The sequence below is a fragment of the Schistocerca nitens genome, chromosome 1 (assembly GCF_023898315.1).
Source record: "Schistocerca nitens isolate TAMUIC-IGC-003100 chromosome 1, iqSchNite1.1, whole genome shotgun sequence".
Taxonomy (NCBI): Eukaryota; Metazoa; Arthropoda; class Insecta; order Orthoptera; family Acrididae; genus Schistocerca; species Schistocerca nitens.
Window position 1 is genome coordinate 182,491,911 of NC_064614.1, and position 16,954 is coordinate 182,508,864.

At 42.1% G+C, this 16,954-nt stretch overlaps 1 protein-coding gene and 1 non-coding gene across 2 annotated transcripts in view; both read left to right on the top strand.

Annotated features, from left to right (window-relative positions):
• LOC126235491 (acid sphingomyelinase-like phosphodiesterase 3a) overlaps positions 1–16,954 on the top strand; it is a 513,776-nt gene that overhangs the window by 477,356 nt on the left and 19,466 nt on the right. The window lies entirely within an intron of this gene.
• Positions 3,145–3,228, top strand: Trnap-ugg (transfer RNA proline (anticodon UGG)). The gene has a single exon. It is a non-coding gene; the product is annotated as a tRNA-Pro (tRNA).

The following is a 16,954-nucleotide window of genomic DNA, read 5'->3' on the forward strand; positions in this document are numbered from 1 at the left end:
TGTAGGCCAGCGAACCTACTGATGTGATCGTACCGATTTGGAGTGCACTGCGACTCCAATTTTCAATTTGGTGTATTCGGTAGTACGACTTGGGACAGTTCAAAACCATTCGACGAAACCCGAACGTGATCGGAAGCAACAAAACGTGCACAGCCCTCTATGTTTCCAGCCCTCCTGTGACGTCATTGGGAAGGGGGCAACCAGGTGAGATTTGTGACATGACAAATGAATAATAAAACGGCAAAAGGTCCCTTTGAGACCAGCCACTTCAGCAACATTCTCGGTACCTGCCGCCCACCTTTATTGTTTAGGAATGTACCTGTATGGACACAGTGCTAGGCGTCTGCAGGGAGGCTACGATGCTTCTATAACGCTTGCTAGTAAGCGTGGCGATCAGAGTTGTCAAGGGGTTGCCTGTCTATAGGATACCATCAGCCTATACATTCAGGTAATTCTTAATATGCTCAACAAAGATGGGACTTTGACACGAAGCGTGTTTCCAAACTGCTCCGATCTTAGAGGGACCGACCGAGGTGCTGCAGTGGTTAGCACATTGGACTCGCATTCGGTAGAACGACGGTTCAAACCAGCGTGCACCCATCCTGATTTTGGTTTTCCTTGATTTCCCTGAATCGCTTCCGGCAAATGCCGGTATGGTTCCTGTGAAAAGGCATGACTGACTTTCTTTCCCATCCTCCCCTAATCCAATGGGACTTATGACCTTGCTGTTTGGTCTCCTCCCCCAAATCAACCAACTTCCAATCTTACAGAGAACCAATCGTCAATGTCTCAATACTCCATAATCTCGCCAAATCATGACACAAAACTACGGGACTGAAAAAGCATAAGCAACTTTTGTTGCCTTGCATCACATTCAAATTTCGTCGAATAGTTCAGAACGAGCACTAATGGTATCAACCTGTAAACCAGAGCAAAATTTGCTGTCGCTCTGCGCTAAAAAGTGGCGCGATCACATTCAGTGGGATTGCTGGTGCACAATCTGCTTAGAGAATTGTCGAACCTTCCTGGGGTGTCAGCTGCGTCAGAAGGTGTCAAGAACATCTTTCTGTTGCTCATCACACTGCCAACAACTGCTCTCGGCCATGAAATGTCTGGAATTTAATGCACCAAGAAAAAGGGTGGTTTAATTGACACCATTTATGCTACTCACTAAGGCCACTTCATTTCGATCCTGAGCGGCGGTCTATCTGAAGCGTTTACTTCGTTCTCATGTAAGACAACGTGCGACTTCAGTGCTTGGCGTCGCGTTTCTGACTTCCACCACAGAGGCGCCAGAAGAAGGAATAAGTTGAGATGGTCTGATGAGGGTAAGAGAGGGTCTGACGACCTTCCCAAAATGTGACAAGATCACGGTGACACTGGGTAGAATAATGGTGAAATTTCGTGCCAGTGTGAGGTCATTAATCCACGTTACAACTTACATGATTATTTGAACATTGACCTTTTCTTCCGACGTGTCGACGTCTTGCTGCTTGAAGTTTCGAGCAGGATGGTGACATCAAAGGGCCTCACGCTTCTGCACTATTAGAGATTAATGTAGGAAGCACGTTCGAGCCAAACATCAAACTTGTGCCCTGCAACGGTGATGAATAGGTGGTTCCGAGGAAGCGATCCTTCATTAATGTTATGTAGTTTATGTAAAATCACCCATTAACAGACATAATAGCCTGAATTATACACGAAATCTATGTTTACATATCTTGAAATAGTAGTGATCAGGATGGTATATCGCCAACGGCCTTGCCGCAGTGGGAACACCTGTCAGAACACTGAAGTTAAGCGCTGTTGTGCCGGGCTAGCACTTGGATGAGTGACCATCCGGTCTGCAGAGCTCTGTTGTCAAGCGGGGTGCACTCAGCCCTTGTGAGGCAAACTAAGGAACTACTTGATTGAGAAGTAGCGGCTCCTGTCTCGTAAACTGACATACGGTCGGGTGGTGTGCTGACCACGTGCCCCTCCGTATTCGCATCCAGTGACGCCTGTAGACCGAGGATGACACGGCGGCCTGTTAGTGCCGTTGGGGCTTCATGGCCCGTTCGGACGCAGTTTAGTTTTGTTGTGGCGTAACAAGCTAGTCACGCCACACTGAGAAGGAAGCCGAAAGGCACGCGTACACACACGCCGACTGGCGTCAAGTCTGGAACAGGATAAGTTATGACTGCTATAAAGAAAATACGTAGCTTTGGAATATACTTAACTTTTAATCACTCCTTGTGATACATCTCTCTTGACTATACAAATGAGACGTAAGATACATGCACTGTGACAATTCGCGCCTTGCTAAGTCGTAGCCATTAACTTAGCTGAAGGCTATTCTAACTGTCTCTCGGCAAATGAGAGCCAAGGCTTCGTCAGTATAGTCGCTAGCAACGTCGTCGTACAACTGGGCGAGTTCTCGTACGTCTCTCGAGACCTGCCGTGTGGTGGCGCTCGGTCTGCGATCACACAGTGGCGACACGCGGGTCCGACATGTACTAATGGACCGCGGCCGATTTAAGCTACCACCTAGCAAGTGTGGTGTCTGGCAGTGACACCACAAGTTTTTTAGTTTAAGATGGTATATCATTCCTCATAAAGAGGCTGTTCGTTCTGGAGAAGGCAAACTAACTCGTAATTGTTTTTGGAACGTTCCAAAGTCGTTTGATCATATTCAGATACGAATCTTTTGGAAGGAGAGGGAAGACTTATATCCACTATTGTTGAAGCATGAGAAGAGGACATTAAAGAGGAAAGGAACAGGAGAGACAGAGAGGCGAAGGAAGCGGTTTATTCGTTGCTTATCTTGTGAATTCGAGTAGCTCAGTTGTAATAAGTGGTTTCAATGTCATACCTTATTAGCTCAAAAGCTTTTATTGTGGAAATTATATCACAGTCTTCATTTCAAGCCCTGGAATCATGATAAAATGAATAAAGACATCAATACTCTCTTATTGGTCACGAATCAATCGTATCTAGAAGCAACTCAAAGCTTTGATCAGTAATAGAAGTAAATTACCTTTTGTTTTACTTTTTAAGTAGAGTGACGATGACTAAGGTACGTGAAGATGAAAAATGAGCAGAGTCGCCAACTTTCAGCAACATTAACGTTGATATTCCTCATTACGCTAACAGGAATTTTGGCCGGCCGGGGTGGCCGAGTGGTTCTAGGCACTACAGTCTGGAACCGAGCGACCGCTACGGTCGCAGGTTCGAATCCTGCCTCCGGCATGGATGTGTGTGATATCCTTAGGTTAGTTAGGTTTAAGTAGTTCTAAGTTGTAGGGGACTGATGACCTAAGATGCTAAGTCCCATAGTGCTCAGAGCCATTTAAACCATTTTCCAGGAATTTTAAATCACAGAGATCGATATTTACAGAATACGTAGAATGAATTGCATTTAAGCATGTTTTTATTTTTATTTTCAGTTTGGAGCTTATGTCATTTTATTCACTTATTGCCGTCGTCAATTTAAAGCCTAATTTTTTGCAGCTGTCCCTAACGGTTTCGGTTCTGCAACCAATATATATACATTGATGAGCGAAAACATTATGACCTCCTGCTTGATACCTTGTTTGTCCGTATTTGAGCTAAATACGTCACTGATTCTGTGTATCAGGGATCCGACACGTTGTTGATGGGTTAGTGGAGGTATGTGACATCAGATGTCTACTCACAGGTCATGTAATTTGCGTAAATAACGGGCCGGTAATTTGCGTACGCAGTGATGACGCCCCATAGCGACCCGGATGGGCTCCGTAGGACCTACGTCAGGCGAATTTGATCACCGAGACATCGACGTGAGTTCGCTATAACGCTCCTCAAATCACTGAAGCCCGGTCCTGTTTCCGAGACAACGGCATTTATACTGCTGAAAGATGACATCGCCGCCGGGGAAGTCATCACGCATGAAGGGATGCAGTGGTTCGTAGCTGTCAGCATGTCTTCAGTTGCTACCACAGGGCCCATGCAAGCGCAAAGGAATGTCTCCCACAGCATAAAACTACCCGTAGCCGCCTGCGCCCGTGGCGCACTGCATGTTTCGAGTTGCCGTTGATGGCGTTTGCGGAAACGACCATCGAGACAGTAGCAAAAATGTGATTCACCCGAAGAGCCGACACGTTTCCATCGATTGACGCACGAATCCCGATGGCCCCGTGTCCACTGCAACAGTAATTGACGATGTCGTTGGATCAATATGTGAGCACGTAGGGGTGGTCTGCTGCAGAGCTCCATGTTCAGTAATGTACGACGAACGGTGTGCTCCGAACCAGTTGTACGTGCACCAGCATTGCGCTCTTTCGGCAGAGATGCCACAAATCACCAACTGTCCTACTTTACAGAGCATGCTGCGGGGCGTGTTACACAGTCGTGTTGCCCCTAATGTTTGTTCACTGACTGTCGTCGTATTGTGCGCTACAAAAGTTCCACCTACCTGAGTACGGCATCTGATCACCAGCCCGTTTCTCATCATACGTAGATACTGTCCAGACGATGTTAAAAGCAGCATTAAAGAAAAAGACCGTCAATCCTTAAGTTAGCGAAGTCCGCGTAAACTCTAGTACCAAGTTATCCCTTAATACCTTATAATAAATTCCAGGTGGAAGGCGATTGCTTTATCTCTTTAGAAAAATGGCAAAATTCTGCAACAGGTTCTTTTATTTCTTTAGGTTCGAAAATAAACATTTGCCATCACCCCGAATATACTTAACTAACAAGTTCACTGTTCTCAGTTCACAGTCATGCCATACATTTCACACGCAAAGCAGCCAGAAATGCAACGAAGTCGGACCCGATTGAATACGTGACTTCACAGTCAATACTCAGCTACTATATTTGAATTTCACATTCAGTCCTTTTCAGAGGATTTCTTTAACAGAAACTGCTCTCCAAATATTCCATAAACGAATACGAAACATGCCACGCGGAATTTTTTCTAAGGCCGAAAGTTCACACGCGGTTCTCCTTCTAACATAACAATCCACAAACTTTCAGACTTCACGAAACTGTCCGTAAATTCAACTACTATTCTGGCCACACAATCTGGACGCGAGAAGCCAATTATTTCTTCATTTTACTCACACTGAAGAAAGAAGCGTTAAACATGATCTGCACGTCCGATCGCTGATTAGCGACTCCCTCACTGCCGATCGTTTCAGGGTCTATAACCACTTGCAGTGAGCGGGAAATGCTTAACGCTGATTAGTTGTTCAAAATAAACAGCAAATCAAAACAATACTCAGAGTTCTTTCTCGCCCTAAAACTGTCTTACGCCAATCAACATTTACAGATGCATTTACGTCACTTCATCATGCAAATATTAATAAAATGTTTAAAAAAACCAAGCGAAAAGATAACTAATCTTGAAATAACTTTAGAAAACTATTACTCTGCAAATGGCTATTCTGGCTGCCTTCTTACAAAAGAAAGTACCCTTGGACAAAGGTCAACAGCACGGTGGGGAAATTACATGTTTCATTGCAACTTGCTTGCTTAACAGTTTCCCATGACATAGTTATATTATGTTTAACATGAGATAATATTGAATTTTTGCGAATGTCCCATGTACACACTCTCACTCATTCTCATTTACTCACACAACAACACATTAAATAAATACTGATATTTTCTGAATTTTTTGTTACGAAAATGAAAAATAGTTAACGTTTTTAATTATGAAAATTCAAACAAATTGACCTTACATTTTGCGAACATCAGTAATGGTTCCAAATGATACTAAAAGACAAACTGTTGTGAACCCTTACTGACTTTAATCTTACAAGGTTTGGTTTGGGGTGTTTTACGTAATTTTCTCTAAGTCTGAAAGTATGCCAGCTAGAAAGCTAAGATTTTTACACAATCTTCTCTTTAAAAACAAAGGGCAGTAAATTGACTTTTAACTAAATTGAATAATATTTAATATAGTTTATTTAGATTCTTAGTGGCTTGAATATTCTGTCGCTCAAATTGACACAGGTACCGCTTCCCAGGCTAGCGACAGGTGCGAATGAGTCACGCTAAGATACAAGCGGCTGTTTCTATCACCACCAACAGCTAAAAAGCTACGAACCGTACTGCAAAGTAGAGCAAATGAATGCTACTGCGTATTGACTCGCGACGTTATGCAGAAGAGCCTCCAAATCCCAGGTTCTGTGAAGAGTCGTGGACGTCCAGCTGTTTAGCACCTAGTGGTAGTTTCACTGTCCTACTCTTTCTGTAAATGCTGACGACAGTAGCACGTAAAGACTGAACCACCTCCACCGTTTTCTGGGTACTCGTTCACAGGCTCTGCGTAATAATAATCTGCCCTTTGCCAAAGTCGCCTATCTCAGTGGATTTCAACATTTGTAGTCCATATCGTCGCTAGGGTGATCCCCGTCCGTGTCTGCTCCACTTACATACTTATGTTACCGCGTCACATGCACGCAACACCACCAATCGCCATACAGTATGGTGGACGGCACTGGACATCATGTTTTGGTTTATCACCTTCTCTGGGTAACCATTCCAACATACATCCATCTGAACCTCCGCACTCTAGTCAAGCCTTTGTTCTCCCTCTACAGTTTTACACATCACAGTTCCCTCCACAAGGAAATTAACTTGTCCTTAATGTTGTAGCATATGTACTATCAACACAGCCATCTTTTAGTTAAGTCGTATCACAGACCTGTTTCTGCCCGTATTAGATGCAGTACCTATTGATTGGTTTCCCGAACAATTTATTTAATCTTCGGCATTATTACTTAGCAACACTTTTCAGAAGCGTCTACAGATGTACCCATTTCATCATCTAAGTTCCGCTTCCATAAAGGCCACACTCCAGAAAAACAATTTTTGTAAAGACATCGTAACATCGAAATTTTCGTTCGATGCAACCGTGTAGACAGAACTGGAGTGGATACAGTGTAGTGCAGCGGTCGGAGTCACTGGCTGGCGTCTGCGAGCTGCCACTATAAACACGAGCCGCCAGTAATTATTTGTTATTTAGTGCCTATCATTTCTGGAAGTTTTTCCAGATATCTTTTGCCTGTAATGTTTGTATATTCTGATATACTCGATGTTTCTATAAACACCAAAACTAAGGAATGTTCGAGAAATACGTGCACTCCGCGTCCAGGTGGTCATTTCGGTTCTGGCTGTAGGTTGGTGCCTGTAATAGATGTGCTTTCTGCTTCTAAAAAAGTAATGGACCAACCCGTCATGTCGAAACCTAACCTGAAATTTCTCATACAGCTCGTGTATGTTATCGTTCACAATTCTCGTCTGCTCTAGAACTAACTCTTCAAAAGCAATTTCACAGGTAGCTGCAATTAAATCTGGCGATATTTCCTGCCTGCCTCCTACTTGATACATAGTTTTTACCAACGTATCGAGGATAACTTGAGACCATAAGCAGTTCCCTGAGACAGTTAACCATTCGAAATGTATTTCTTGTAGTCCTTCGGAATATATATTGCATGAAGCGGCGTGGTAATCGGTAGAAAGAACTAATTTCTAATTTAACAGCGTTAAGGGATATAACTTCTAGCCATACTAACTCATAGTGTTAGGGTTCAAATGGTTCAAATGGCTCTGAGCACTATGGGACTCAACTTCTGAGGTCATCAGTCCCCTAGAATGTAGAACTACTTAAACCTAACTAATCTAAGGACATCACACACATCCATGCCCGAGGCAGGATTCGAACCTGCGACCGTAGCGGTCGCGCGGTTCCAGACTGTAGCGCCTAGAACCACTCGGCCACCTCAGCCGGCCCATAGTGTTAGGGATTACTTACATCAAACCAACTAAGCTAAGGACATCATACACATCCATGCCCGAGGCAGGATTCGAACCTGCGACCGTAGCAGTCGCGCGGGTCCGGACTGAGCGCCTAGAATCGCTAGACCACCGCGGCTGGCAACCGTACTGCAAAGTAGTACAATGAATGCTACTGCGTATTGACTCGCGACGTCATGCAGACGAGCCTCCAAATCCCAGGTTCTGTGAAGAGTCGTGGACGTCCAACTATTTAGCACCTAGTGGTAGTTTCCCTGTCCTTCTACTCTGTGTGTGTGTGTGTGTGTGTGAGTGCATTAAAGTGCAGAACAAAAGTGCAGTTTCGTTGTCACAGAAAAGGTGCAATCTTTTAGATAACCAAGGAGGGAGGATACGCTTAAAGTTAGACAGCGTGCAAAGCCAGTTTCGTAAAATCTGAACTTTAATTGTATAAATGGAAGAAAGAAATGTTCTCTGTCATGATTTTAGTTAGTAAGGTGCACTGCAGTTAATTTTTAAAGAAAATTTTGGTCACCCGTTTTCGGCCGCACGAAGAACCGCTCATAACAGCTGTTTGTACAGCTCTCCCTGCGTGACGCGCGAGGCGGCAAGTAAGCAGACGAAGCCGGGAGAACAGAACGTAGTGCCACGTTGCTCCAAGTCGTAAGTGCACACACGCAGCTTTTAACCACTTAAACCATACCAAAAATGGCGCATATCTTTAACTCTTTGAATAACTTGCAGTTCGTATCGTCAGGTAAACTGTTGCACATGTAATTGATACACAAGCAACTAGAGGAGGAAAGGCAATAAAGGCACTGTATGATGTTACATTACAAACTTTTATCATTCGGGACTTTAATATGTTGGCATGAAATATTTTATAACAGTTTATCTAGCAGATCCCTTATGATAAGTTTTGAATAAGGTATATTTTACTAACAGTGAGACAAGTTGTTGACCTCTAGTAGTTGTCACAAAAATGCGAAGTTTCTATTGGATGACAAAAACAAATATTTTCTCTACATCAGGTGCACGTGGGAAAAGAAAATTTAATGCGTTTAGGCAAGGCACAGCAATCACTAGTTTTATTTAGACAGAGCTGGGATGGAGTAAGAAATGGTCGTTCTGCTTACAGTGCTGCCTACCATGCTTACTTCATCAAATTCGTAAAACCTGGTGATGCAGCCTGACAATGGACAAGTAACCGAAGTTTAACAGCACTATTCCGTTGATAAATCTGAAATTACAAAGCTCTAACAAAAATTATATTTTGCAACAATTTCCAGAAAATGTTTAACAATGACGAAAAATTTCTTAATGGAGTAGATGAATCTTTTCATACTCGTGCAGACAAAATTGATGTTATGACCAGACCAAGAGTCCAAAAAAAGCAATGAATTATTTGCTACAGCTGTTAAGAATACGTTTCGGGCATAATACTGAAAATTATTCTCTTCCATCTTCCAGATTTTGCTACGGCGAATTCTGCAAGTAAACAGTCCTTTTTTTAATTTTTGGTTCTAACTAGCCTTGAGGTTCCTGAATACAGGTGTAAGGCTGCAGAAAGGGTAATACCCTGATACTTATCATTGGCATTGTTGAAAACAAATGTGTCATAGCGTTCATCAACTGCACAAGCGAATTTTTCTTTCCCTCGAAATGATGAAGAGCGGTCTGCACGCAGTTGTTGCACAGAACCTGATTCATTGTCTTTATACAAAGCATTTTAAGGGATTAAAAAGATCGTCTATGTGTCAGCAACGAATTTTTCTATAGTGTTATCTATCAATCACATCTCCTCTACGCGTGTGCTTGGCTTGCGATTTTCTTTCCTGTATAACTGCATGAATCTGTGTAACTAGGTCGAAGAAATCTTCGTAGAAATCATTCTTCCACGTATTCAATTCAAGTTCAGATTTTACGAAACGAAACTGGCTTTGCACGCTGACCAACTTTAAGCGTACCTCCCTCCTTCGTTACCTAAAAATTTGCAGCTTTTGTGGGACACCGAATGCTATTACCGTTAAGTATTTTCTTCGAGCTGCGTTTCTGTTCTGTACTTTAATATACAGGGTGAGTCACCTAACGTTACCGCTGGATATATTTCGTAAACCACATCAAATACTGACGAACCGATTCCACAGACCGAACGTGAGGAAAGGGGCTAGTGTAATTGTTTAATACAAACCATACAAAAACGCACGGAAGTATGTTTGTTAACACAAACCTACGTTTTTTAAAGGGAACCACGTTAGTTTTGTTAGCACATCTGAACATATAAACAAATACGTAATCAGTGCCGTTTGTTGCATTGTAAAATGTTAATTACATCCGGAGATATTGTAACCTAAAGTTGACGCTTGAAACCTCCGACGTTCAGTTGCGTGTTGTAACAAACAGCTGCAACATACATCGCGTTTATACAGAATTATCTGCCAAAGTTGCTCGAAAATATCCCACTGGAAACGCGTCGACGTATGTGGTATCAGCATGATGGTGCACCAGCACATTCCGCAACTAACACTAGGCTGACCCTTGACAGGATGTTCGACGGGCTTTTCATTGGACGTGGAGGACGCATAAATTGGCCAACCCGTTCTCCTGATCTTACACCTCTGGACTTCTTTCTGTGGGGTACGTTAAAGGAGAATGTGTACCGTGATGTGCCTACAACCTCAGAGGATATGAAACAACGTATTGTGGCAGCCTGCGGCGACATTACACCAGATGTACTGCGGCGTGTACGACATTCATTACGCCAGAGATTGCAATTGTGTGCAGCAAATGATGGCCACCACATTGAACATCTATTGGCCTGACATGTCGGGACACACTCTATTCCACTCCGTAATTGAAAACGGAAACCACGTGTGTACGTGTACCTCACCCCTCATGGTAATGTACATGTGCGTCAGTGAAAAAGACCAATAAAAAGGTGTTAGAATGTGGACGTAATGTGCTGCTCCAGTCTCTTCTGTACCTAAGGTCCATCACCGTTCCCTTTGAATCCCTACGTAATTCGGTGGTCTCCGATACAAACAATCTTACAGCGGAGGAGTGGTACTCAAGCGTCAACTTTAGGTTAAAATATCTTCGGATGTAATTAACATTTTACAATGCAACAAACGGCACTGATTACGTATTTGTTTATATGTTCAGATGTGCTAACAAAACTAACGGGGTTCCATTTAAAAAAACGTAGGTTTGTGTTAAAAAACATACTTCCGTGCATTTTTTATGGTTTGTATTAACCAATTACACTAGCTCCTCTCCTCACGTTCGGGCTGTGGAATCGATTCGTCAGTATTTGATGTGGTTTTCGAAATATATCCAGCGGTAACGTTAGGTGACTCACCCTGTATATATAGAATGAAGTTGATGTAGGTAAGCCCTAACATTATGAGGTAGTATGGATAGAAGTTTATCCCTTAACTCTGTTAAATTAGAAATTAGTTCCTTCTACCGATTCCCCCGCCGCTTCATGCGATGTATATTTCGAAACATTACAAGAAAGACATTTCGAATGGTTAACTGTCTCAGACGAATGCTTAAGGTCTCAAGTTATCCTCCATACGTTGGTAAAAATTTATGTATCGACTAGGACGGAGGCATGAAATATCACCGGATTTAGTAGCTGCTGTCTGTGAAATTGCTCTTGAGGAGTTAGTTCCGGAGCAGACGAGAATTGTAAACGATAACATACATTGTCTGTTAGTGATAAACAACCCAAAACCAACAGACAGTTTCATGACAGGTGTGGCAAGTTGTAAAAGCAATCCTTATAACGAAATTGAATTCCCTAATATTCGGGCATATCACAGAGAAAAGGAAAATATGCGTGTTCAAAACGACACGTTAACGGTGTAGGCGTCGACTGTAGTACTTAAATTCAAAGAAATAGTGGTGGCCGTGGTCGAGAGATATATTCCTGCTTGGTCATTCCCTGTCAATTCATAGTTATTCACTTTTATGTTGCTTATTCTATCAAGTTATTCTATTCCTCTGCACCAGGCCAGCTTTAAGGTTCTTTATTTCAATGTAAGCGCATTTCGTAAGTCTTAGCTTTGTATAACGTGTGTATTTGGTGCACCAGTCAATCGCGATTTGACCTTCTGCTACTACTGCTCACCTGTCCAGAAGCTCAGTCTTGCAGCTGTCATCAGGCCATCTATAAACGCTACCACATCGTTCGTTGTTTTCCCCGTGAAAGGATTAACCGAACTAGAGGCAGGCGAATATAACGAGGGATTAGTGAAACTGGACAAGGCCAACTGATCTAACTATTCTACTAAAGATTTCACCGTCTCTTACGTGGTGATTGCCTGTGTTTCTGACTCTGCCATTGTAGAACCTCCATCGAATACACAAAAATACAGCAGCAAAACAAGACAGCAGCAACCGAACAAGAAGAAGTCAAATGACGAGAAAGACACTTAAGTGTTACACTATCATCACACCTGCTTTTACACAACTTCCGCACCTGAATAACTGCCCACATCTTACACACTCCAAAACGGTCACATTGGCCATACTGAGTGGAAAAAACTAGCATATATTCCTCTGAAAATTTATTGTACATGCCCTCAAATCATCATCTGACCATAACGCCACACACTGCGTTTCCAAACCGGAATCTGAAATGTGTAGGAGACTGATTCTTCATTGCAAAAAATTAAAAGAAATCAAAAAAAGTTCTCTGGTTCTCAGCTGCATCAAGGGATTAAAATTACACGAACTTTCGACCAACTCCTTGGCCATTGTCGAGTAGTATGACCGCCAGTGGGCTGTTGGTACGCTCAGCTTCTGGCTGAAATGTGTTAGTGCTTGGCGGCATATATGGATATACGTCGAGTGGACGATCGATATGCCTGCTTCATCCACGTGATCGCTGGATCCCACCCCGTTCTGAGCTGTAGGCTACCGTCTCTATTTAGGGTGGTATCGGTAATTTTTATTTCAACTAATTTTTTAATTACACAGTCCAAGAAGCTGTTAGTGTGAACACCGACGGATGTTTCATGAAATTTTGTCTGTTTTCTAAAGCACGCTCAGACACGCAGATTTCTCGGGGTAGTGCAGGCGATGAAACCACTCATGCTCCTTCGTGCATTGTTCCACTGTTCGTGCTCTTCGCCCGACGTAAGACTGGCCGCACACGCATGGTATCTTGTAGACCTCAGATATTCTGTGACCTGCTGAGTGTTTAAACTGGACTCACTAATTAACGAATTTTCCTCGGAGGCCTGAAGTTCGATTTCATCTTATCTTCTTCAGCGGTCGGCTTACGTTGCCCCTCACCGAGCCACAGAATGGCAAGAAAGCAAGTTTAATTTCCTGCTCCTTGTTGGTGGTCTTACTGCAACTCTTGCTTGAAATTGCTTCATTTATTTGACAAACGTCATGTTCCTGAAGACCTTGCGTAGGTTTTTAAGCTCATGGGGCAGGTTACCACTGTCTGACGTCATTCTCGCACGATGCACCAATATTTGTAACACAGTGCGCTAGTGTCCTGGATGATGATGGCTAATAGAGAAGAAATATTGATAGGTGTCGGTGGATTTTCAGTAGAAGATGTGGCCAAGGCATCTATTTCATATGTGGCGGAAGCAGACGTGACGCGTTTGCTCTGGTATTTAAATGAAGTATCAAAATTTGTAGAAATCTACTTATAAAAAGAATTTAGTTCCTTTCTCATTGATCAGTGGAGAAACAGTCATTGTTGATGGTTGCGTGGAATCTTTCTACTGCATCACATACGCGTCTAAAAACAATGCAGAGTTTTTAGATAAAAGGCGGCTCGTGAAGGTATTATTCTTTCCGAGTCATTGTCATTCCACACCACCATCAGCTTTGTGGTGCCACAATTATACGTAGATACCCCTTCCTCAAAATAATCGTTCTTTGTTTATAGCAAAATAAAATCAATGACTGAACGCGAACTGCATTCGGCCATTTCGTATGTTTCCTATGGGGTGCGGATCTCGCAGTTCCAGCTGTCTTTTCTAAAACACAGATTACAAAATTAAAATTAAAGTAAATATTAATATTTTTATAAATAATAGATTTCAGCTATCAGTCGTCCTTTTTAAATTTTATTGGCAGATCTAGATTTCAGCTAGAAATTAGCCATTCTCAGTGCTAAGAATGCAAGAGTTAGATGATGTCATAAAAAGTTGCAATTAATGGCTTAACTCATATGGTTTGTATATTACATACCAATATCAGTTTTGATCAATGCATGTATTGCCTGTTGATCGGGCTTCACACAGCCCGCCTTCCGCAAACAATACCATTGCGGTTTTTTTTTCCTACTTCTATGGTGAACTGGATAATACTATGCCTTAAAGTTGTTCCAGGAACTCGTGAATTTTCTCACGTCGTTGTCATCAACGCATCGAAACAAAGAACTAGGCTTTAATGGCGCCATGTCTAAAGCAGTATCCTCAAAATTTTCCGTCAAGAGGTTTGCCTGCAGCTTTTTAATCAATGTTAATGCCGCTAGACCCTGCATTTTTACAACAAGACGTTTTTGCATTCCCCTTACCTCTACATCTACATCTAAATCTACATGGATACTTTCCAAATCACATTTAAGTGCCAGGCAGAGGGTTCATCGAACCACCTTCACAATTTTCTATTATTCCAATCTCGTTTAGCTCACGGAAAGAATGAACACCTATATCTTTCCGTATGAGCTCTGATTTCCCTTATTTTATCATGGTGATGGTTCCTCCCTATGTAGGTTGGTGTCAACAAAATATTTTCGCATTTGGAGGAGAAAGCTGGTGATTGGAATTTCGCGAGAAGATTCCGTCGCAACATAGAACGCCTTTCTTTTAATGATGTCCAGCCCAAATCTTGTATCATTTCTGTCACACTATCTCCCATATTTTGCGGTAATAGAAAACGTACTGCCCTTCTTTGAGCTTTTTCAATGTACTCCATCAGTCGTATCTAGTAAGGATCCCACACTGCGCAGCAGCATTCTAAAAGAGGACGGACAAGCGTAGTGTAGGCTGTCTTCTTAGTAGGTCTGTTACATTTTCTAAGTGTCCTGACAATAAAACACAGTCTTCGGTTAGCCTTCCTGACAACATTTTCTATGTGTTTCTCCCAATTTAAGTTCGTTCGTTATTGTAATACCTAGGTGTTTAGTTGAATTTATGGCTTTTAGATTAGACTGATTTACCGTGTAACCGAAGTTTAACGAGTTTCTTTTAGCACTCCTGCGGATTACCACACCATTTTCGTTATTTAGGGTCAACTGCCACTTTTCGCAACATTCAGATATCTTTTCTAAATCGTTTTGCAGTTTGTTTTGATCTTCTGATGACTTCATCAGTCGATAAACGACAGCGTCGTCTGCAAACAACCGAAGACGGCTGCTCAAATTGTCTCCCAAATCGTTTATATAGATAAAGAAGAGAAAAGGGCCTATAACACTACCTTGGGGAACGCCAGAAATTACTTCTGTTTTACTCTATACCTTTCCGTCAGTTACTACGAACTGTGACCTCTCTGACAGGAAATCACAAATCCAGTCACGTAACAGAGACGATATTCCATAAGCACGCAATTTCACTACGAGCTGATTGTGTGGTACAGTGTCAAAAGCCTTCTGGAAATCCAGAAATATGGAATCGATCTGAAATCCCTTGTCAATAGCACTCAACACTTCATGTGAATAAAGACCTAGTTGTGTTCCACAGGAACGATGTTTTCTAATCCCATAGTGACTGTGTGTCAGTAGACCGTTTTCTTTGAGGTAATTCATGATGTTCGAAAACAATATGTGTTCCAAAATCCTGCTGCATATCGACGTTAACGAAATGGGCCTGTAATTTATTGGATTACTCCTACTACCTATATTGAGTATTGAATTCTGGAATATTTACTTCGTCTTCTTTTGTGAAGGCATTTCGGAAGGCTGTGTTTAGTAACCCTGCTTTGGCAGCACTGTCTTCGATAGTATCTCCATTGCTATCGCGCAGAGACTGCATTGATTGTTTCTTGCCGCTAACATACTTCACATACGACCAGAATCTCTTTGAATTTTCTGCCAGGTTTCGAGGCAAAGTTTCGTTGTGGAAACTGTTATAAGCATCTCGCATTGAAGTCCGCGCTAAATTTCGAGCTTCTGTAAAAGATCGACAGTCTTGTGGATTTTGCGGATGTTTAAATTTGGTATGTTTATGTCGTTGTTTCTGCAACAGTGTTCTAACACTTTTTTAAGTACCGTGAGGAGCAGCTCCGTCGTTTGTTAGTTTATTTAGTGTAAATCTCTCAATTGATGCCGACACTATTTCTTTGAATTTAAGGCACATCCGGTCTACACATATTATTAATTTGCAGTGAATGGATATTGTCTTTCAGGAAGGCGTCAAGTGAATTTTTATCTGATTTTTTGGATAGATATATTTTTTTGCTATTTTTAGAGGATTTGTGGATTACAATATTCAATCTCGCTACGACAACCCTGTGTTCACTAATCCCTGAATCGGTTTTGATGCTTGTTATTAACTCAAATTGTTTGTTGCTAAGAGGTCAAGTGTGTTTTCACAACCGTTTACTATTCGCGTGGGCTCATGAACTAACTGCTCGAAATAATTTTCAGGGAATGCGTTTAGCACAATTTGGGATGATATTTTATGCGTACTTCCTGAATTAAACATGTATTTTCGCCAATATATCGAGGGTAAATTAAAGTCACCACCAACTATTATCGTATGAGTTGGGCACGTGTTTGAAATCAAACTCAAGATATCCTTGAACCTTTCCGCAACTGTATTATCTGAATTGCGAGAGCCGTAAAAGGATCCAATTATTATTTTATTCCGGTTGCCAACAATGACCTCTGCCCATACTAACTCACAGAAAGTATATCCACTTCAATTTCGCGACAAGTTAAACTTCTTCTAACAGCAACAACCACGCCACCGCTTACCGTGTTTAGCCTATCCTTTCGGAACACCATTAGGTTCTTCGCAAAAATTTCGGCTGAGTTTATAACCGGCTTTAGTCGGCTTTCAGTGCCTAGAACGATTTGAGCATCAGTGCTTTCTATTAACGCTTGGAGCTCTGGTACTTTCCCAACGCAGCTACGACAATTTACAACGCTTATACCAATGGTTCTTATATCTACGTTCTTCCTGTGTCCAGCCTGCACCCTTTGTTACTGAAGCCCTTCTTGTGT